We start from the raw sequence: 24,712 nt of genomic DNA on the forward strand, positions 1-24,712 counted from the left end.
TTCCTCCTCATTAGCAGGGCATTTCTTCCTTCCCAAGCACATGCATTTTCTTACTAACTTCACTATCCCAGCTGTCAGAGTTTTCCATCGTCTGGTTTATCGGTCCCTTTCCCTGCGAATACAGGTGCTCTGGCCATGCTGACTTCCCTCTTTCCGGGGAACCTCAGCAACATACTGGTAGTCCTCAAACAACAGGGTGACCTTCTTTCCTTCAGGACCCGACTATCCACCACTCCGTATTACTCTGCAGCTTCCTGCTTCCTTGTCTCCTCTTCACTACTCTCTGATCTCCTACCTTCTCTCTAACTAGTGCCCTTCTCTTTTCAGCTAAACTCTCCCTTCCCCCTCCTACAAACAACTATGGGGACCCTGTTCCCTCTAGTGGTGAACCACATAAACTACACCACAACCTACTCTTCTATCTAGCTCCTGTCACCCCCTTACATGCACGCAAAGGTTCCTCTTTAATTGTGAGTAGCCAGCATTTTAGTAGACACAGAAGCGGGATGGTTATGCTGATTATGGCGTCATCACCGCTCACCATCTTGGTTGATTCCTGAGAGTTTTGGAGAAGTGTACAGATGTCAGACATCCATGGCTACTCATCAGTTCTTATGTACGGAGGCTGCCTGGAATACCAAAGGACATATTGTAGCTAAAATTCAACTACGGCCCTCTGCTGCTCACAAACCCATGTTGGCGTTTGGTGGTTATTTAATACTAGAAGGTGGCCCGATTCTACTCATCGGGTATTCTAGAATTTACGTATTGTGTAGTTCATGGATGATTTTTGTTATATATATATATATATATATATATATATATAGATGTTGTTGTGTGTAGTTACCAAGTGTTTGTGTAGGCGCTGTACATGTTCTGGGTGTTGTCTGGGTGTGACGGGGGGTGAGAGCGGTGTTGTATGTGTGTTGCGTGTGTTGCGTTGTTTGTGGAGCGCTATGTGTCTGTAGCGTTGTGTGTGTGTTGCGCGGTTTGTGTGTGTGTGGTGTGTTTTGGAGGGAGGTATGTTTTATGCAATGTGTGTGTTGTGCGGTATGTGCGTATATTTGTGTGTGCCGCGGTGTTTGTGTGTTGGGTGTTGTGTGTGTGCAGCGTTGTCTGTGTGTGTGGGTGTCTGTGTAGGGCAGTTGTTTGTGGTTCCCAGTGTGTGTGTGGTGTGTGGTGTGTTGTGCAGTGCGCGCGCGTGTGTGTGTGTGCATCAGCCTCTCTTCTCTCAGCCTACCTCTCCCAGCCTCCCTCCTCCCAGCCTCCCTCAGCATCAGCCTCCCTCTCCCAGCCTCCCCAAGCATCAGCCTCCACCAGCATCAGCCTCTCTCCTTCCAGCCTCCCCCAGCATCAGCCTCCGCCAGCATCAGCCTCTCTCCTTCCAGCCTCCTCCAGCATCAGCCTCCCTCTCCCAGCCTTCCCCAGGATCAGCCTCTCTCCTCCCAGCCTCCGTCCTCCCAGCCTTCCCCAGCATCAGCTTTCCCCTCCCAGCCTCCCTCAGCATCAGCCTTCCCCAGCATCAGCCTTTCTCCTCCCAGCCTCAGCCTCTCTCCTTCCAGCCTCCCCCAGCATCAGCCTCTCTCCTTCCAGCCTCCCTCAGCATCAGCCTCCCCTTCCCAGCCTTCCCCAGGATCAGCCTCTCTCCTCCCAGCCTCCTTCCTCCCAGCCTCCCCCTCCCAGCCTCCCTCAGCATCAGCCTTCCGCTCCCAGTCTCCACCAGCATCAGCCTCTCTCCTTCCAGCCTCCACCAGCATCAGCCTCTCTCCTTCCAGCCTCCCCCAGCATCAGCCTCTCTCCTTCCAGCCTCCCTCAGCATCAGCCTCCCGTTCCCAGCCTTCCCCAGGATCAGCCTCTCTCCTCCCAGCCTCCTTCCTCCCAGCCTCCCCCTCCCAGCCTCCCTCAGCCTCAGCCTTCCCCTCCCAGTCTCCCCCAGCATCAGCCTCCCCAAGCATCAGCCTCCACCAGCATTAGCCTCTCTCCTTCCAGCCTCCCCCAGCATCAGCCTCCCGAAGCATCAGCCTCCACCAGCATCAGCCTCCCTCGTCCCAGCCTCCCCCACCATCAGCCTCCTCCTCCCAGCTTCCCCCAGCATCAGCCTCTCTCCTCCCAGCATCAGCCTCTCTCATCCCAGCATCAGCCTCTCTCCTCCCAGCATCAGCCTCTCCTCTCTGTCCCCAGCATCAGCCTCTCTCCTCCCAGCCTTCCCCAGCATCAGCCTCTCTCCTCCCAGCCTCCCCCAGCATCAGCCTCCCCCAGCATCAGCCTCTCTTCTTCCAGCCTCCCCCAGCATCAGCCTCTCTCCTTCCAGCCTCCCCCAGCATCAGCCTCCCTCTCCCAGCCTTCCCCAGCCTCTCTCCTCTCAGCCTCTCTCCTCCCAGCCTCCGTCCTCCCAGCCTCCCTCAGCATCAGCCTTCCCCAGCATCAGCCTCTCTCTTCCCAGCCTCAGCCTCTCTCCTTCCAGCCTCCCCCAGCATCAGCCTCTCTCCTTCCAGCCTCCCTCAGCATCAGCCTCCCCAGCATCAGCCTCCCCCTCCCAGCCTTCCTCATGATCAGCCTCCCAGCCTCCTCCAGCACGCCGTGCTCCTCTGCCGACACTCACACACACCCGATCGCATCCACTCACACACACCCGATCGCATCCAATCACACACACCCGATCGCATCCACTCACACACACCCGATCGCATCCACTCACACACACCCGATCGCATCCACTCACACACACCCGATCGCATCCACTCACACACACAGACACTGACGATATCGCACATACGCGCTCATACTCACAACATCCGGAGATACCACATGCCTCTCGCCATGTGATCCTCCGTCAGGTCCTGGAAGGTCACAACAGCACAGTATCGAGGCCGAGAAGCAAGCGATATCGCCGGATGCTGTGAGTGTGTGGATGCGATGTGAGGTGTGTGTGAGGTGTGTGTGAGGTGTGTGTGAGGTGTGTGTGAGAGTGAGTGTGATCTGATGTGTGTGTATGTTTGTGTGTGTGCTGTTATGTGTGTGCGTGTGGATCTGCCGCCGCAGCAGGACCTTGATGCGCTTGTAACCATGCGAGCATGGTTACCAACGTATCCACACCACTCCCGTGCGAGCGGGGGCCGGGGGGGGGGGGGTGGGGGGGGGAGTACAGTACTCACCTCCGTGACAGCCGTGTCAGTTCGGGGAATGCGCGGGGGGGGAGGGGGGGAGTACAGTACTCACCTCCGTGACAGCCGTGTCAGTTCGGGGAATGCGCGGGGGGAGGGAGGGGGCGGGGCCAGAGCTAGCGTGCATTGCGTGAGGGGGGCGGGGCGTGGCGTGGCCGAATTGCCAATGCCTGCAGGGTGCCGGGGCGAGAGGCCAATCTGTGGGGGGGCGGAGCCTGGGCGAGCGGCTGGCCAATCCGTGTGGGGGCGCAGCCTGGGCGAGTGGCCAATCGGTGTGGGGGTGCGGGGCCATGGCGAGCCCAGCGGCCAATCAGCTTTGTGTCACCGTAAGGACACAATTTTGGAGCATGACAGACAGACAGATAGACAGACAGACAGACAGACAGACAGACAGACAGACAGACAGAATAAGGCAATTATATATATAGATTGCTAGTCTAAATGTAAACTTAAGAGAGATCTATGAACTCGCAAACAACTGAGGTTTGGAGGGAAACTCTTTACAAAGTTACTATACATGAGAACCTAAGAGCTCTGTGAAGTTCAATTTTTTCTCATTGGAGGAATTTCTTTAATTTTCTCTACAGTACTTTTACATAACCTTTTGTGCACTTCATTTCCACATTTAATGTTGCAGTTCTTTTTACATTTCCTTTGAAAATGTCTTAAAGATGTAGGTTCACAATGCAATACTTTAAGTGTTTGAATCATTCTGTTGAAAACCATTCTGTGCTGTGAAAAGTTATCAGTAGCATCGCGTCCATGTGAAATACAAATGAGCCATGTACTGTACTCTACTTTGCTGTACTTCATACACTTGAACTTGCTTTTTTATCTCCATGTGGTTTGATTGATTTTTTAGTAATCGATAAGCTTGTTTTCTCAATACCACCTTGTTGATGTAAGTGCCTTCTTTTAGATTTTCCAATAGGGAGATCCCTATATCAGTTCATCTCTCGCAATGGAGTTTGCCTTCACCTTGAGTGTTAAGTGCACTAAAAAATACAGAAAACATAATGTTGATTTCTTAGCCATTTTGTATGAAAAAAAATAAAATCATTTACACAGTTTTACGTTTCTTCTTTTTTGTAGGTTTGTAACATAAAACTGTTTTATTATTATTATTCTGTTTATTATTATTAGTATTATTATTCTGTTTATTATTATATTATTATTATTATTATTATTATTATTAGTAGTAGTAGTAGTAGTAGTAGTGGTAGCAACATTATTATTATTAGTAGTATTATTATTATACTGCTCATTTTATTATTATTATTATTATTATTATTATTAGTAGTAGTAGTAGTAGTAATAGTAGTAGTAGTATCATTATTAGTATTATTATTTTTATTATTATACTGCTCATTGTATTATTATTATTATTATTATTATTATTATTATTATTATTATTATTATTATACTGTTATTTCTCTTTTTTGACCATATCTCAGTTTAGTAAAAAATGAAAAATAGCGGTAAGCTACCTATACGACACTTAAACTGATTTGTGACTCCAGATGAAAAGGTTAATCCCATCCTAAAATTTGCACCAAATCTTGAGATCATGGCTTTAAAGTGCTCCATTTGAACAGAGAGATTGCATGCTCAGATGATTCATGCTTCTCCATCACTTGATTCAAAAAGGGGACTTCAAAGGCTCCTTTTCTGGATCTCTAGGGTCCCTAGCTAACAGCAAGCTATCATCTGTCAATTTTTAGATTACTAAAGACATAGATGATACTTCAACTTTAGTGTACTGAGCATGTACATGTATTACATGGTTGGTTATTTATATTAATTGACATCCTATAATACCATATTTCTTTGCAAGGGTCCACTAAAGGAAAAATACTGTATTTCCCAGGCAGGGCTGGCGTCAGCACCCGGGAAACCCGGTCAAATGCCGGTGCCCTGAGCTGCCCACTCGCGGTGGCAGGAGTGGCGTACTGCTACTCGGGGGGTTCCGGTGCCCGCGCTGTCACTAGCCTCCCCCACCGAGGATCACGCTTTCAATTATATCGGCATTGCAGTTGCCGATACAATTGATAGCAATGATGAGATGGAGCGGTGCGCTCCCTCTCTCATCATTCTCCCCGCTGTGACTGTCGGCGCTCTGACAGCTCAGCATCGGAGCCCAGCGACGTCATCACTGTGCGCCTGCAGTGAGGTCAGAGCGAGCGACAACAGTGGATGCGCCTAGGAGACTGGAGCAGCGGGGGAATGAGGAGAGGTGAGTATGTATTCAATCACTGTATACTACATGAGGGTGCCTACTGCTATCTGGCTCTGCACTTTTCTATATACAGGCTGTGCTATATACAGGCTGTATACTACATGAGGGTGCTTAATGCTATCTGGCTCTGCACTAGTTTATACACATTTATTGGACATCCCTAGATGACCAAATAAAGGAGTAGCGCCATTTTACAATGAAACCAATCTTTATTTAAACATATATTTTAAAAATATTTTAGCAAAAGGGTACCGTATAGATGAGAGACACAGACAGAAAAATAATTAAATCCCTGTATTAGTAACTGGGATATTTACACCCAGACAGGTGAGTATCTATATGATTACAGCCAACAAATCATATATTACATGGACTGAAAGTAGACCCAGTAGTCACAACTATATTATTGTTACCAACGTGACAAATCCATTACTGCAAAGTTCTCACATATATACTTTTTGTACAAATATCATATATCATATGGACCAAATGCAGACTCTGCGGCTCCACCTGCGTTTTTCATCTATAGTACACAAAATTTTTCCATGTAGGGTTCCCCCATGAATAATCTGTACTCATAAGAATAAATAAATAAAAGAGTATACAGGTTCCCCCAGCACAAAGCTTAATTCCACTAAATGCAGTGTAAATTACTGATGAGCGCACCTGGTGGTATCAGCAGAGCCTACATATGTCTACAAATGCATGAGATCTATAACACTTTAGAAATGCAGTATATACTAGTGAACCATCCATGATGATGACCACACCGTCCATATAAGTCCATATTCAAATAAAAACTACTATAGTTAGGCTGACAATGAGCATGTTAGTATCGTAATATTACATCACCTGACTGGGAAGTGTCCTGCCGTGACCCTCGCACTCCGACACGTGTTTCACAAACAGCTTTCTCAAGGAGAGCAGAGTGACATGATCTCTGCGTGCCTGATCACAGCGGCAGGAGGGAGACACCGGGAGACACGCTGTAGGAGGTAAGTAAAGAGTTTTTTATTTTACTATGGGCAGCAGCATGGAGGCCGTATCTAACACAGGGGGGTCATGTGCCATCAAAGAGGGCGCAGGCAGATATAATATGCGCCACTCCCCCAGCCCATCACCGCGGTGCGGTTTCAGAACCACGGTGATGGACAGCGGCAGAGCATATTATATGAGCGGGAGCAGATCTCCCGCTGCCTCCTGCAGCTTTCACCAGCCTCTACCACCGCTCCAGAGCTGCCCCCACCTCCCCTGGACCCTGTAGTATATATATATACCCGTATATATTCGCATTATAAGACACCCCCCCTACTTTCCCTAAAAATTTGGAGGAACAAAAGTGCGTCTTATAAAGCAAAAAATACGGTACTACATGAAGGTGCCTAATGCTATATGGGTCTGCATTGTGCTATGTAGGGGCTGTATACTACATGATGATGCCTAATGCTATCTGGGTCTGCATTGTGCTATATGCGGGCTGTATAGTACATAAAGGTGCCTAATGCTATATGGGTCTGCATTGTGCTATATCGGGGCTGCTTAATGTTATATGGAGGCTGCATAGTGCCATATGGGGGCTGCATAGTGCCATATGGGGACTACATAATACTATATGGAGGACTATGGGGGCTTCATAACACTATACGGAGGAATATGGAGGCTGCATACTACTATAACCCCAAAGTTGTATGTCCCCGCCACCCAGGTGCTGTTTACCCCCTCAGAGCTGTGTGTCCCCCCACCCCAGTGCTGTATACCCCCCAGAGCTGCATGTCACCCCCCACCCCAGAGCTGAAATATATATATATATATATATATATATATATATAAAATAATGTGTCTGTGTGCATGTATGATGTGTATCTATGTATGTCAGTGGATATCTATGTGTGGATGGGGCCCACTGAGACTCTCGCCCAGGGCCCACAAAAACCTGGAGCCGGCCCTGTTCCCTGTACCCTCCTGAGCCATGACACGCCCTACTCCAAGCTCGCAGCATCGCCGACCCTGCCTCCTTAGACCCTCCTGAGCCGCTCCACCACCTCCGCTCCCCCTGGTGAGATATTATAAGACAAACTAGGATTATAAGACTGACCCTCATTTTAAAATTAAAAATTATTTTTTGATATTTTCCTCCTCTGAAATTGTGGTGCGTCTTATAACGCAGTGCGTCTTATAAAACGAAAAATAAGGTATGCTGCTGCATGACAGTTCCCTAGGCCCTATAAGTTTACAATTTAGGGTTTCAGCTAAACATTTAGAGACAAATTTGCTAAGACTGAACCACACTTTTAATAAAAAGTTGCTCCCATCTGGAAAATCCCCCCTGTAAAAGTGTAACTTAAAAAAAGATAACAGTTTGGAATTGACAATGGAGATGAGCGCATTGGGCAAAATTTTACTTTGTCTATTCATGTGGAATTTACCAGGAAAATCAATTAGCAAAAAAAGTTATTGTGAAAGAATTGTTTTCCCTTATTATGTTTGAGGTCTATCTAAACACCAGAGCATAATAAAGTTAAAAAAAAAAAAATTATACCACCCTCACTGCTCACCTTTGTCCTGTGGCCTTTGTGCTCCTCACCGTCACTTGTCGAGTCCTACCGTGTTTTTCCAAAAATAAGACACTGTATTATACTTTTTTTTTGCCCCGAAAAAAGTAGACCTCCCCTTTCCCAGGAGAATCATACTTACCAGACTCCAGATGTCTGCATAGCTCCCAGGTCCTCATGTGATCCACAGCAAGCGCTCCCAGCAGGTATGCTGTACGCTGTCCTCCCCTGTTTCTGGCCGACAGTCACATCCATCAGATTGCGCACACACTCATACTCATATAAATATACATCATATATTTTGAAATTTTGAGGGACGGCTGGGTCTTGGTAGATTTGCAGTGGTATGATACTCCTTCCATTTCAATATGATCGCTTGCACAGTGCTTCTTGGGATGTTTAAAGTTGTGGAAATCTTTTTGTAACCAAAGCTTTAAACGTCTCCACAACAGTATCACGGACCTGCCTGTTGTGTTCCTTGGTCTTCATGATGCTATCTGTGCTTTAAACAGAACACGGAGACTATCACAGAGCAGGTACATTTATACGGAGACTTGATTACACACAGGTGGATTATATTTATCATCATCAGTCATTTAGGACAACATTGGATCATTCAGAGATCTTCAATGAACTTCTGGAGTGAGTTTGATGCACTGAAAGTAAAGGGGATGAATAATATTGCATGAACCAATTTTTAGTTTATTCTTTTCTACAAAAGTTTAAAATAAGCAATAAATTTCGTTCAACTTCACAATTGTGTCCCACTTGCTGTTGATTCTTCACTATAAAATTTAAAATTTCTATCTTTATGTTTGAAGCCTGAAATGTGGGAAAAGGTTGAAAAATTCAAGGGGGGTGAATACTTTCACACGGCACTGTATGTCTAACAGCGTATGCAGATCGTAAACGGGAGAAACCAACAGTCTACTTACTAACACACTTCAGACTCTTAATGCTTTTTAAAATTAAATTCAGTCCAAAAATTATCCATTTTTGGAGGCAGTATGTTTTTTCAGAAGTGGTAATCTAAAAAGTATCCCTTTTTGTGGTGTAGTACATTTTTTTGGAATGTGAAGAAGCAACGGCTTGCTTTCTTTTATCCATCAAAAAATATTATCTTTTTTTGTGGCGTAGAATTTGGCTTAGGGAATAAGCAAAAGAGAAGCACCAGGGCCACTCAGTCTAAATAATAAAAAAACAAATGGACAGCACCAGGCCAGAGACCAAACCACATATAATTTATAAAATGTGTTCATGGACCAGCGTCAGCAGTAAGGTAATGTACCAAAACTTGTACTTCCATTTTGGTGGGTGAAACAAGTGGACAAAAATACTATGGCTTATTTAATCCATTTCAAGAGACAAACATTTTTTAGGCAGCAAAAGAAAACATTTTTTTTTTTGCAAAAATTGAAAAATATCTTGTCCACGATACAAAAAACAGTATGGCCTCTAAAAAAGGGTTTTCAGAAACTGTGAAAAAATGTATTTGGTTAGTCTTTCTGCTTTGCTGTTTGTTACAAAGGCATATAGATACATAATATGATTGAAAAAAGACTATTAACTTCAGCCAAAATATAGAATATTACAATGGGCCACAATGCACAATCCAGTCCACCCTAAAAGTGCAGATCTTTCTTTCCTAATTCCATTATGAATGCACTATAGCAGTAATGGCTAACCTATGACACACTGTCAGAGGTGAAACGCCAAGCCATTTTTGCTTACACGCGCATCAGGGCCAGGTGGCCACATCCCGATCTAAAAGACAAGCCGCGGCCACCAGTGATTTAACTAGAACTGCATGTGTGTCTAAAAATCACTGGCCTGGGGAGGCTGCATATGCAGTTCTAGTTAAATCACTGGTGGCTGTGGCTTGTCTTATATAAGGGGATGAGGATGCCGGTAATTTGTGTTCTGTACCTTTAATCAGAGTCCTGAGTGAGGTGTGCTCATGTACCACACAGTACATAACACGCATCTCTCTAAAACAGAGGTCTCAAACACGCGGCCCCTGAGGCAGCTTCTTGCGGCCCTCTGGCCCCCTGACGATCGTGGCCCTATGCCGGGGCTGCAGCCATCTGCGCTTTACTTCAGCTGATTTCTGCCGCCGCGCACAGGAACTCTCTGCAGAACTTCACCAAAGACAGCCGCCGGCCAATCAGAGGCCAGCAGGTGATGTCGTTGTATGATGTCACCTGCTGGCCTCTGATTTTAAGGTGGCTGCCATTGGTAACACTCTGCAGAGAGTTCTTGTGCACATCTGTGGAAATCAGCTGAAGTAAAGCGCAGATGGCTGCAGTCCTCGGCATAGGGCCATGATCGCCATGGGATCTGTGGGCTGCAGGAAGCAGGAAAGAGAACACAGCAGTCATGATAATGACTGCTGGGGGGAGGAGGAGAGGAGATAATGACTGCTGGGGGAGAGGAAATATTCCTTATCTCCTCTCTCACAGCAGTCATTATCGCCTCTCCCCCTTCCCTCCAGCAGTCAGTATCAGATAACTTTTTGATATTAAAGCTCCAAATATCACAAAATTATGGATTTTTCAAGAAGTGACACACCCCCCAAGTTATGTTTGTTTTTTTTTTTAATGAATTTTGACACACGAAGCTCAATAGGTTAGCCATCACTGCACTATACCAAACATTCAAAAAAGAAGCTTCCTGAAGTGGAGCCTTCATCCTGGGATATTTATTTTTTTAATAATTAAGTGATTTTGCCCTCCCTGCCTGAGTATCTTTTTTTTTTTTTACAGTGAAAGCAAAATGAAATTGTATTGGGGTTACTGATACTATGGTTATTAATGAACAATGTCATTTCCAACAAGATCTGAATTTTTCTAAATCAGTGGTTCCCTTTGCATCTGAAGAAGAACCACAACCCTAGTTAATATCTGGGCAGTTAGAATCTCCCTCGAACATTACTCTGCAAGATTATGCAGCTGGCGATCTTACTCCTCAGTGATGGAGGAGGGAAGGGGGTCTACAGATTACTCAAAAAATTAATTTATCTTCATTAACCTTGTCCCTTGCCTTAGCTTCATCTAATATCTTCCTCAACATCCACCTGCTACTGTTTATCCTCCAAAACCTGCTGCATATGACCTTGCCACTGAGGTACCCAAACAGGCTCAATTTGGTGCTTCATGATCATGCACAAGTTGCTATCTTTCCTTCATCGCTTATTGCATCCTTATTTTTCAAATATAAATATCAGGGTGATAGCATTATTCATGCCACAATATTTCCTACTGAAAAATATGGCTTCTTTAAATGGCCCCAGTAGGTGACAAACATTCCTCAGCAGCTGCCAATGGTAAATTTCAAAGTAATCCAAACTCCAGTTTTCTTGCAGCTTCATGTAATCAGTCAATGCTTTATGCTGCTTGATTTCACAATCTACTGTACATAACATGTGCAATATTGAGCTCCATCACCTTGCAATTTTCCAATCAGGCAGTGTTCAGACAGAGAATTCTGTTTTGGCAAACCCCGGAGGGCGTTCTACGTCACGTACGAATGGTTGAAATTCCCACACACATTTCTGGCCACAACACTATCTCGATCAAGCAGGTATATTTCTTTCAATAGTTTTAGAAGATCAAATTTATGACGTACTAGCTGTACTATCCGGCTTCGCCCGGGTTAATAACTATTGTTAACAAAATAGAATGTATTAACATTCCCGGGATAGAATGTATAAATAGAATGTATTAACGCCCGGGATAGTAACTGTCTCTCTGTTTCTCTCCCATTCTGTCTGTCTCCCCCTCTGTTAATATCTCTCTGTCTCTCTCTCTATCTCTATCTCTTTGTCTGTCTGTCTCTTTCCCTGTCTGTTTCTGACTGTCTCTGTCTCTTTCTCCATCTGTCTCAATCTCTTTCCCTGTCTATCTATCTCTTTCCCTGTCTGTCTATCTATCTCTGTCACTTTCCCTGTCTGTCTCTTTCCCTCTCTTTCCCTGTCTGTCTCTTTCCCTCTCTTTCCCTGTCTGTCTCTTTCCCTCTCTTTCCCTGTCTGTCTCTTTCCCTCTCTTTCCCTGTCTGTCTCTTTCCCTCTCTTTCCCTGTCTGTCTCTTTCCCTCTCTTTCCCTGTCTGTCTCTTTCCCTCTTTCCCTCTGTCTCTTTCCCTGTGTCTGACACTTTGTCTGTCTCTTTACCTGTCTTTGTCTGTCTCTTACCCTGTCTGTCTCTTTCCCTTTCTTTCCCTGTCTGGCTGTTTCCCTGTGTCTGTCTCTTTGTCTGTCTCTTTCCCTGTCAGTCTGTCTCTTTGTCTGTGTCTGTCTCTTACCCTGTCTATGTCTCTTTCTTACCCTGTCTGTGTCTGCCTCTTTCCCTGCCTGTGTCTGTCTCTTTCCCTGGCTGTATTGTCACACGCCAACATTCCATATAAGGGCGTGGCTGCGCATTATTCTGAAGTTCTGGCTGCACTGTGGCTCCCAGCTCCATTCGCTTTAATAGGGGCAGGTGTTTTGGCGAATAACTGTAAAGCGTGGGGTTAAAATTTCTTCTCAAAACATAGCCTATGACGGTCTCGGGGTCCAGACGTGTGAGTGTGCAAAATTTTGTGGCTGTAGCTGCGACGGTGCAGATGCCAATCCTGGACACACACACACACACACACACACACACACACACACACATTCAGCTTTATATATTAGATACATGTAAGGAGCATGGTTTCCTTTGCCCTTGAAGCAGTACTGTCCCAGTTGTAGTTGACTGACAGCCATCCAGCATGAGATTTTTGCTTGGTGCAGAGCATCAACTTGTTTGCTGTATGGCTTCGCCGTTTACCGATCAGGTTAATTGATTTTATATTTTGATAAATCAGACATTTCTGAATGCGGTGATGCCAAATATGTGTATATTTTTTATTATTGTTTAATTTGCAATGCGGTGAATGGGGAGTGATTTAAAATTTCAGTTTTTTCATTTTTTAAAACTTTTTTTAACTTTTTATTTTACTACTCCCTCTAGGGGACTATAAGGATCAGCAGTCTGATTTCTCATTCATTTCTCCTGATCAGAGCAGCATCCCTCTGATCAGGAGAAATGATGTGTTCTTGTTACAGCTGCTACTCTGTGGGCTCTAACAGAAACTATGTCATAATAGCGACATAAGTCATCACATAACCCGTCGCTACCATGGCAACCATTGGCTCCCAGTGATCGCGTCACGGCCTCCAATGGCGGCGACAAAAGGAGATTTCACCGCCATTTAAATCGTGCTGTCACATTTTGACAGCGTGCTCTAAGGGGTTAACAGGCTTGGGACCTGAGTCTTTTAGCTGCACGTTTACTGTTGAAATCGGCAGAAATATGCAGGGATCACCCTTTCACCACAGCAGCCAGTGGTGATTACCCCGACATAATTTAGGATGTACTGGTACGTCCTAGGTCATGAAGGAGTTAATATTTTTTGTGGTATGACTATGTGGCTTAAGGGTAGAAGCATTTAAAGCTTGAAATGGCAAATTTTTCTAAACATTCATCAAATTTCAAATATTTTCATACAAAATGTAAAACAGATCAATCTAAATTTAGAATTTACTTAAAGTACAAAGTGTCACAAAAAAATCCAGAATAGAAGTATTCCAAGGTTATTCCATAGAAAGTGAGAGAACTTGGAATTGAAAAATGAGGATTGGTCACAAAGGCCAAAAAAATCTTGGTCTTCAGGGGGATAAGGATCATTGATGCCCTTAAAGGGGAACTATATCTAAATTATCTTTTGATGTTCTATTTGTATGATAATAGTGATTATTATTGGGAAACTTATTCTGACCTTATATTTTGGGTTATTTGACTTGATATTGAGAGTTCATCCCACATATCTAAATGTTAAATATTTGAAAGACAAAGTCATGGTAACTGGGGATACTGAACATAAATGGGGAAAGTTTAAGGATATACTGCTAGAGTCCTGTAAAAAACTTATACCCTCTGGTAATAAAACATCCCGGAATAAAAAGAAACCACTATGGAAAAATAAGACTGTACAAAGTATAATAAAACAAAAAAAAAAGGGCGTTTAAAATCTTGAAGGCTGAGAATACAGAAATAGCATTTCAGGAGTATAAAGATATCAATAGGCAATGCAAAAAAGAAATCAAACAAGCAAAACTAGCTACTGAAACAAAAATCGCCAATGACATTAAAATAAATCCCAAAATATTTTATAAATACATTAATGCCAAAAGGAAAACAAAGGATAGTATTGGCCCCTTAAAATATAATAACAAGTTAGTTATAGAGGACAAACAAAAGACTGAGATATTAAATAGGCATTTCTCTTCTGTGTTCACCAAGGAACTGACTGTACCAGGCATCATTCAACAAGTGAAAAATCAAAGTTCACCACCCGATATAATTAATTTAACACAAGAAGAAGTACGCCTACGTCTGAGTAAATTAAACATTGACAAATCCCCAGGGCCAGATGGCATTCATCCACGAATATTGAGGGAATTGAGCTCCGTAATTGACAGACCACTGTATCTTATCTTTTTAGACTCACTTGTAACAGGGTTGGTGCCTCAGAATTGGAGGATTGCTGATGTGGTACCGATATTTAAGAAAGGTAAGAGGGTAGATCCAGGCAACTACCGTCCAGTAAGCCTGACATCAGTAGTATGCAAAATTTTTGAGGGCATTTTAAGAGATGACATACAAAAATATGTTGCAGAAAATAATATAATAACTGACAGACAGCATGGATTCATGAAAGATAAATCATGTCTAACCAACCTGTTGGGGTTCTATGAGGGGGGAAGTGCAAACCTGGATATTGGTAATGCAGCTGATGTGATTTATTTGGAGTTTGCAAAGGCATTTGATACTGTACCCCATAATAGCCTTATACTAAAGCTCCAGAAGCAAGGACTAGGGGAAACTATATGCAACTGGGAAAGGAATTGGCTAAAAGATAGGAAACAAAGAGTAGTCATAAATGGAACATTCTCTAAATGGGCCATAGTCAGCAGTGGGGTGCCACAGGGATCTGTGCTAGGACCAATTCTTTTTAATCTCTTTATTAATGACCTTGTGGATGGGGTTGATAGTAAAGTGTCAGTCTTTGCTGATGACACCAAACTATGTAGGATATTAAAAACTGACCTTGATAGTATAATATTACAAAAAGATCTGGATAAGATGTCAGAATGGGCAGATACTTGGCAAATGAGATTTAATGTTGATAAATGTAAAGTAACAAGGAAAAAAAAAAAATGCACGGTTTCGCTGCGCTGCTCAGAAAGGTAGTGATAAGGTTATTTGGGATGTAGATTTATTAATTATTTACATGCCACTGGCATGTAAATAATTAATAAATCTACATCCTAAATAACCTTATCACTACCTTTCTGAGCAGCGCAGCGAAACCGTGCATTTTTTTTTTTTTCCTTGCATCTTTATCTCCCTATGGGAGCTCACAGGGCTGCTGCAGCCAGAACCAGGATCATACTATTCGTTTGAATCTAACACCAGGGGCTGGGGAATCACCGCATCTGTGATCACGGGACCATCCGACCCGGAGGAGGAGCTGCTATCAGACGCCGGTCCGGCGGCTGCACACTGCACGTGGAAACCCCGATCGTGTGAGCAGAGTCCTGCGGAGTCAGGAGGACTGGATCCCTGCTGACAAGGAGCGGTGAACTTGCGATCCCCCTTCAATACCACTATCAGTGTTGTACCTGACGTACAACACTATCAGGTGAGTGTGCACCTCACATTGTACATACCTCGGTACATTAAGATCCCACACAGGAGCGCCCTCTCTCTCTTTTTTCATAAATGTAAAGTAATGCACCTAGGACGGAGTAATCCTATAGCTGCGTATACATTAAATGGAAGTAAACTCGGGACTACAGAACAGGAGAAGGACTTGGGTATTCTCATTACAAATAAGCTGAGCAGCAGCACTCAATGTCAAGCAGCAGCTGCAAAAGCAAACAAGATTCTAGGGTGTATAAAAAGAGAGATTAGATCCCGTGATCCCAACGTATTGTTACCCCTCTATAAATCACTTGTAAGGCCACATCTGGAATATGGGATCCAGTTTTGGGCTCCACATTTTAAAAAGGACATTCAGAAGTTAGAGTCAGTTCAAAGGCAGGCAACTAGACTACTACAAGGAATGGAGGCCGCCCGTATGATGAGAGGTTGAAAAAGTTAGATATGTTTAGCTTAGAAAAAAGACGTCTCAGAGGAGATCTCATTTATATGTATAAATATATGTGTGGTCAATATAAAGGACTGGCACATGACTTATTTCTTCCGAAGACAATACTAAGGACCAGGGGGCATTCACTGCGAGTGGAAGAAAAGCGATTCCGACAGCTAAATAGGAAAGGGTTCTTTACAGTTAGAGTAGTCAGACTATGGAATGCCGACCACAAGAGGTAGTAATGGCAGATACTATAAAAGCTTTCAAAAAAGGGCTGGACGATTTCCTCAGTACACACAACATTGTTGGTTATAAATGACTTTGTGACCAAATGTAGAACTGGTGGAGGAAGGTTGAACTAAATGGACCTAGGTCTTTTTTCAACCTTAGTAACTACAGTGCCTACAAGTAGTATTCAACCCCCTGCAGATTTAGCAGGTTTACACATTCGGAATTAACTTGGCATTGTGACATTTGGACTGTAGATCAGCCTGGAAGTGTGAAATGCACTGCAGCAAAAAAGAATGTTATTTCTTTTTTTTTTTTTTTTTAAATTGTGAAAAGTTTATTCAGAGGGTCATTTATTATTCAACCCCTCAAACCACAAGAATTCTGTTTGGTTCCCCTAAAGTATTAAGAAGTATTTCAGGCACAAAGAACAATGAGCTTCACATGTTTGGATTAATTATCTCTTTTTACAGCCTTTTCTGACTAATTAAGACCCTCCCCAAACTTGTGAACAACACTCATACTTGGTCAACATGGGAAAGACAAAGGAGCATTCCAAGGCCATCAGAGACAAGATCGTGGAGGGTCACAAGGCTGGCAAGGGGTACAAAACCCTTTCCAAGGAGTTGGGTCTACCTGTCTCCACTGTTGGGAGCATCATCCGGAAGTGGAAAGCTTATGGAACTACTGTTAGCCTTCCACGGCCTGGACAGCCTTTGAAAGTTTCCACCCGTGCCGAGGCCAGGCTTGTCCGAAGAGTCAAGGCTAACCCAAGGACAACAAGGAAGGAGCTCCAGGAAGATCTCATGGCAGTGGGGACATTGGTTTCAGTCAATACCATAAGTAACGTACTCCACCGCAATGGTCTCCATTCTAGACGAGCCCGTAAGGTACCTTTACTTTCAAAGCGTCATGTCAAGGCTCGTCTACAGTTTGCTCATGATCACTTGGAGGACTCTGAGATAGACTGGTTCCAGGTTCTCTGGTCTGATGAGACCAAGATCGAGATCTTTGGTGCCAACCACACACGTGACGTTTGGAGACTGGATGGCACTGCATACCACCCCAAGAATACCATCCCTACAGTCAAGCATGGTGGTGGCAGCATCATGCTGTGGGGCTGTTTCTCAGCCAAGGGGCCTGGCCATCTGGTCTGCATCCATGGGAAGATGGATAGCACGGCCTACCTGGAGATTTTGGCCAAGAACCTCCGCTCCTCCATCAAGGATCTTAAGATGGGTCATCATTTCATCTTCCAACAAGACAACAACCCAAAGCACACAGCCAAGAAAACCAAGGCCTGGTTCAAGAGGGAAAAAAATCAAGGTGTTGCAGTGGCCTAGTCAGTCTCCTGACCTTAACCCAATTGAAAACTTGTGGAAGGAGCTCAAGATTAAAGTCCACATGAGACACCCAAAGAACCTAGATAACTTGGAGAAGATCTGCATGGAGGAGTGGGCCAAGATAACTCCAGAGACCTGTGCCGGCCTGATCAGGTCTTATAAAAGACGATTATTAGCTGTAATTGCAAACAAGGGTTATTCCACAAAATATTAAACCTAGGGGTTGAATAATAATTGACCCACACTTTTATGTTGAAAATTTTTTAAAATTTAACTGAGCAACATAACTTGTTGGTTTGTAAGATTTATGCATCTGTTAATAAATCCTGCTCTTGTTTGAAGTTTGCAGGCTCTAACTTATTTGCATCTTATCAAACCTGCTAAATCTGCAGGGGGTTGAATACTACTTATAGGCACTGTATGTAACTATACGAAAGATTGGAAAACTATTGAAGAAATAGACATTAGAATTTATGATTCACAAACTTAGTTATAGTAGTTGGCATTTCGTAATTTAGTTTTTGTGTAGAGGAGAATTATTGCAGAATATTGAAGCATCATAAACCTGACAAACTAAGAGGAAGCCCCTACCCCTCACAATCCATAAACCAGATTCACTTCATAAATCCATATTAGTTCATACAATTAGAATTCTGACTTGCATAATAATAAACAGGTTTTTAATCACCGCACTTGAGGTGAAAATGATTTAATGGTTAATCCAGCAGAGCAGCTGATGGCAAGAGAAGCTATAATTATGCATTTTACACTAAAAACTAATTGCTAAACATTAGACATCTCTGAACATTGTTTTTATATTTTCTTTTTGCATTTTGAAAGATATTGGGACTGATTTTCCCCAACTAATAAATTTTAAATAATACAAAGTCAGAATTGTGAAGGCAGGGGTTCCAGCATCCAATCTTTCATAAAAACTAATTTATTGTTAAATCCATTAAAAACTTGTAATACATGAAAACAAATCCTAATTATATAGAGTATAAAACCAATACGCATGTGGATAAGTCACAAGCATACGCATTTTGAACTTGCGTCCTTAGTCATTGTAAACAATTTCCCCAACCTGTTTGTCATGATCCATGCCTGGATCGGCCACTGCTGAGCCATGGTCGGTATTCCGTTTTAGGGTTAGGTTCGGAGGGGTTAATTTCTTCCTGCCTTGTTCTAGATGTAAGACCGCTTTTTCCAGGCGCTGCACCTCCAGTGCAGTGCCAGTAATAGTTACAGCTTTGTAGCGTGTGTGCCTGGCTCTCGTGAGTGAATTGATCTGTCCTGCCTCCCAGCCACCTTGTTCTGACCTGTGCCCTCCTCCGTTCGTCCGTCCATCCCGTTCGCTAACTATCCGGTCCTGTCTACCTGTTCCTCCAGCCCTGCTTGCCTTATCTCGATCCTGACTTGTGTCCCCTCCACCCTTGTATGTTACCTGGACTCCACTGAAATAACTTCCAGGAGAATCCAACAATACTCTCATTCACTTTTTCATCCAATTTGGATTTGTCTATTGAAACCACCAAGTTTGCACTTATTACAAAAAGTGTTTGGGAAATTTTTTGTATCTCTCACTCTGTCATCCTTCCCATGAATGAGTAATAGAAAGATGAGTCTCAATTGGCTCATGTCATTTATATTAACTCCTTCATGACCAAGGACATACTGGTACATCCTTGGCTGTGTCTGTCCCATTATCGCCGGCTTCCATGGCTGGGTGATCCCCACCCATGTCTGCTGATCTGATCAGCATATATGTGAGGCTAACAGGCACTCCATGTAATGTAATGGCCATGACGGAGGTGATCAGACAGTGTAGCCATAAAGTTCCCTAGTAGGACTAGTGAAATGAATAAAAAATGGCAAAAAAAAGAGTTTGAAAAAATATAAAAATTGAAAAAAACCTAAATATTACCCCCCTTTTGCCCCATTGAACATAAAATAATAATAATAATAATAATAATAATAATAATAAAATACACATTTTGGTATAATCTGGTTCAGAAAGGCCCGATCTATTAAAATATAAAATCAATTAATCTGATCAGTACTCAGCGTAGCGTGAAAGAAAAATCCAAACACCAAAAGTATGGGTTTTTGGTCACCATAACATAGCATTAAAATGCATTTACAAGCGATTAAAACAGCGCATTTACATACAAGTGGTATAATTAAAAACACAGCTCAAGATGTAAAAAAATAAGCCATCACTGAGCCCAAGATCCCGAAAAATGAGAACACTATGGGTCTTGGAAAATGGCCACAAGAGCGGAATTCTATCTTTTATTTTTACAAACTTCTGCATTTTTTTCACCACTTAGATGAAAGTAAAACTATACATGTTTGGTATCTATGAACTCATACTGACCTGGTAAATCAAAATGCCTGATTAATTTTTCAAAATAGTGAACACAAGAAATAAAAAAAAAAAAAAAAATAATTGTACAATTGTACTTTTTTTTTGCTTGCAATTTCACCGCGCTTGGATTTTTTTGTTCCCTGTTCCAGTACAGAATGAATGGTGTCATTCAAAAGTACAACTCGTCCTATGAAAAAAACAAGCCCTCAAATGTCTATATAGAAGGAACAATATAAAAAATAAGTTATGACTCTTGGAAAAAGGGGAGGAAAAAGCAAAAACAAAAAACGGAAAATCGTCCATGGGTGAAAGGGTTAATATTGAATCCCGCATTATTGGCATTTCACGGAACTTTGCAAATTGATCCAGTTTGATGCCAACCTCAAAGCAGTTCTCTATTTGCAGTAGAAACATTTTATGCTATGAAGTTATATAACTGCAGCTTAATCAGTAGTGATGAGCGAGTACTAAAAAGCTCGGGTGCTCGAAGCTCGGGCCGAGCATCCCAAGATACTCGTGTACTCGGGCCGAGCAACGAGCCCAATGTTATCCTATGGGAGACCCGAGTATTTTTGTGAAATGACCTCCCGGCAGCATGGAGAAACCCTAAAAATGTCACAAAAGTCTCAGAAGAGTGCTCAAATGACATGGCAACAGCATGGGGAAGACCCCTTGAAGCATTTATCACTCAAAAGTCACAGCTGTGAACAATTTTGTCCGCGTTTCACGCCATTTTTACGGACTCACCAGAAAACCTTCCAAAATGACCCCAAAATGATTTTTCATGGCAGAAATGTTAAGGGCACATACCCAATAGTGAGATAGAGCTGGTGTATGTTACTTTTTGAGATTAATACATGAAAGATTTTACGTGAAAACATTGTGTGGCACTCCGATGTCCCTGAGAAGAGACGTACATGAAGGCCTCTTGAGTCTAATGTGCCCATTTTGAGGAAGTGAGTCTTTGTAGTATTTTCCTTTGCCAGGGCAGTCCAAAATTGTGAGGTTCACCAATGCCCCTGCATAGAGACGTGCATGAGGGCCTGTAAACCTGAAGTGCCCATTGTAAGGAAGTGGGTGTATTATAGTATAGGCCTTTGGCAGGGCAGCCAAAAATTGAGAGGCTCCACATTGTCCCTGGATAGAGACGTGCATGAGGGCCTGTAAACTTGAAGTGCCCATTGTAAGGAAGTGGGTCTATTGTAGTATAGCCCTTTGGCAGGGCAGCCAAAAATTGAGAGGCTCCACATTGTCCCTGGATAGAGACGTGCATGAGGGCCTGTAAACTTGAAGTGCCCATTGTAAGGAAGTGGGTGTATTATAGTATAGCCCTTTGGCAGGGCAGCCAAAAATTGGGAGGCTCCACGTTGTCCCTGGGTAGAGACGTGCATGAGGGCCTGTAAACTTGAAGTGCCCATTGTAAGGAAGTGGGTCTATTGTAGTATAGCCCTTTGGCAGGGCAGGCAAAAATTGGGAGGCTCCACGTTGTCCCTGGATAGAGACGTGCATGAGGGCCTGGAAACCTGAAGTGCCCATTGTAAGGAAGTGGGTCTATTGTAGTATAGCCCTTTGGCAGGGCAGCCAAAAATTGGGAGGCTCCACGTTGTCCCTGGATAGAGACGTGCATGAGGGCCTGTAAACCTGAAGTGCCCATTGTAAGGAAGTGGGTCTATTGTAGTATAGCCCTTAGGCAGGGCAGCCAAAAATTGGGAGGCTCCACGTTGTCCCTGGATAGAGACGTGCATGAGGGCCTGTAAACCTGAAGTGCCCATTGGAAGGAAGTGGGTCTATTGTAGTATAGCCCTTTGGCAGGGCAGCCAAAAATTGGGAGGCTCCACGTTGTCCCTGGATAGAGACGTGCATGAGGGCCTGTAAACCTGAAGTGCCCATTGTAAGGAAGTGGGTCTATTGTAGTATAGCCCTTAGGCAGGGCAGTCAAAAATTGGGAGGCTCCACGTTGTCCCTGGATAGAGACGTGCATGAGGGCCTGGAAACCTGAAGTGCCCATTGTAAGGAAGTGGGTCTATTGTAGTATAGCCCTTTGGCAGGGCAGCCAAAAATTGGGAGGCTCCACGTTGTCCCTGGATAGAGACGTGCATGAGGGCCTGTAAACCTGAAGTGCCCATTGTAAGGAAGTGGGTCTATTGTAGTATAGCCCTTAGGCAGGGCAGCCAAAAATTGGGAGGCTCCGCGTTGTCCCTGGATAGAGACGTGCATGAGGGCCTGGAAACCTGAAGTGCCCATTGTAAGGAAGTGGGTCTATTGTAGTATAGCCCTTTGGCAGGGCAGCCAAAAATTGGGAGGCTCCACGTTGTCCCTGGGTAGAGACGTGCATGAGGGCCTCAAAACATTAAGTGTCCATTGTCAGGAAGTGGGTGTATTATAGTATAGCCCTTAGGCAGGGCAGCCAAAAATTGGGAGGCTCCACGTTGTCCCTGGGTAGAGACGTGCATGAGGGCCTCAAAACATTAAGTGTCCATTGTCAGGAAGTGGGTGTATTATAGTATAGCCCTTAGGCAGGGCAGCCAAAAATTGGGAGGCTCCACGTTGTCCCTGGGTAGAGACATGCATGAGGGCCTCAAAACATTGTTCCCATTGCAAAGGAGCGGGTCTCCTGTCGTTGTAATGTCCATTCTGCAAAGAATGGGCGAAAAAATTTACCACTGGGGGTATACCTGAAACAAAGGCTTAAGTATTGCAATTTGTAACGGTCATCATGGTGGCGCATGAGAGGAAGGAGGAGCAGTCCAGCGATTATCCAAAGTCCAGAAGTGTATACCCATGGGTGAGTGGAGGTACATGGCAAACTTTAAATTCCGCTCTCATTTGCTGGTGGTGTGGTGAAGTCTGGCCCAATCCAACCCTTGTTCATCCTGATCAGAGTCAGCCTGTCAGCATTTTCATTTGACAGGCGGGTGCGTTTATCTGTAATGATTCCACCTGCGGCACTAAAAACACGCTCTGACAAAACGCTAGCGGCAGGGCAGGCCAGGACTTCCAAGGCGTAGAGAGCCAATTCATGCCACGTGTCCAGCTTGGATACCCAATAATTGTAAGGCACAGAGGAATGTCGGAGTACAGTTGTTCGATCTGCAAGGTACTCCTTCAGCATCTGGGCAAACTTAGAATTTCTTGTGGCACTACCCCGCACCTCAGGGGCTGTGGTACGTGAGGGGCTGAGAAAACTGTCCCACATCTTAAAGACTGTTCCCCTACCTCTGGCGGATTGGACTTGTGCCTCTCTCGGCTGTACGCCTCGGTTGTCCACTGATTCCTGACCTATGCCGCTAGCGTTTTGTGAGGGGAATGCTTTGCCTACTTCCGTGACTATGGCCTTCCGGAACTGCTGCATTTTGGTTGACCTCTCCTCCACGGGAATAAGAGACAAAAAGTTCTCCTTGTAGCGTGGGTCTAACAGTGTTACCAACCAGTAATGATTGTCGGCCAAGATGTTCTTAACGCGAGGGTCACGAGACAGGCAGCTTACCATAAAGTCAGCCATGTGCGCCAGACTCTTAACAGCCAGGACTTCAGTAGCCTGACCAACAAGATGACTGAACATGCTGTCCTCCTCCTCCTCCTCCTCCTCCTCCTCCTCCTCATCTACCCTGTCCTCTGGCCAGCCACGCTGAACCGAGGATATGACTGGTGTGCATGTCATATCCTCAATTTGGCCGGAGAGTTGCTCCATGTCTTCATCCTCCTCCTCGTCATAGTCCTCCACTGCATGTTGTGATGAGACGAGGCTGGGCTGTGTGTTATCACCCACACCCACTACTGTTTCTTGCTGCAACTCATCGCGCTCCGCCTGCAATGCATCATGTTTGTTTTTCAGCAGAGACCGTTTTAGAAGGCAGAGTAGCGGTATGGTGACGCTAATAATGGCGTCATCACCACTCACCATCTTGGTGGAGTCCTCAAAGTTTTGGAGGATGGTACATAGGTCTGACATCCATCTCCACTCCTCAGGTGTTATGTGTGGAATTTGAACCATTTCCCGACGGCTTAGGTGATGCAGGTACTCAACAACTGCCCTCTTCTGCTCACATATCCTGACCAACATGTGCAGAGTTGAATTCCAACGCGTGGGGACATCACACACCAGTCTGTGAGCCGGAAGATGCAAACTGCGCTGAAAGCCGGCAAGGCCGGCTGAAGCAGTAGGTGACTTTCGAAAATGTGCAGACAGGCGGCGAACATTTACCAGCAGATCAGACAGCTCTGGGTATGACTTTAGAAACCGCTGAACCACGAGGTTGAGCACATGGGCCACGCATGGAACATGTGTCAGCTGGCCTCGCCTCAAAGCCGCCACCAGGTTCCGGCCATTGTCACACACGACCTTTCCTGGCTTTAGGTTCAGAGGTGTGAGCCAGTGATCTGCCTGCTGTTTCAGAGCTGTCCACAGCTCTTCTGCATTGTGGGGTTTGTCACCTATGCAGATTAGCTTCAGCACAGCCTGTTGCCGCTTCGCCGAGGCAGTGCTGCAGTGCTTCCAGCTTGGGACTGGTGTGGAGGGTACAGTGGATGAGGATGCGCAGGAGGAGGAGGAGGCTGAAGAGCATGACATTCCGGAGCTGTAGAGTGTGGGTGAAACACTGACTGAGGTAGGGCCTGCAAACCTTGGTGTGGGAAGGACGTGTTCCGT

The sequence above is a fragment of the Anomaloglossus baeobatrachus genome, chromosome 11 (assembly GCF_048569485.1).
Source record: "Anomaloglossus baeobatrachus isolate aAnoBae1 chromosome 11, aAnoBae1.hap1, whole genome shotgun sequence".
Taxonomy (NCBI): Eukaryota; Metazoa; Chordata; class Amphibia; order Anura; family Aromobatidae; genus Anomaloglossus; species Anomaloglossus baeobatrachus.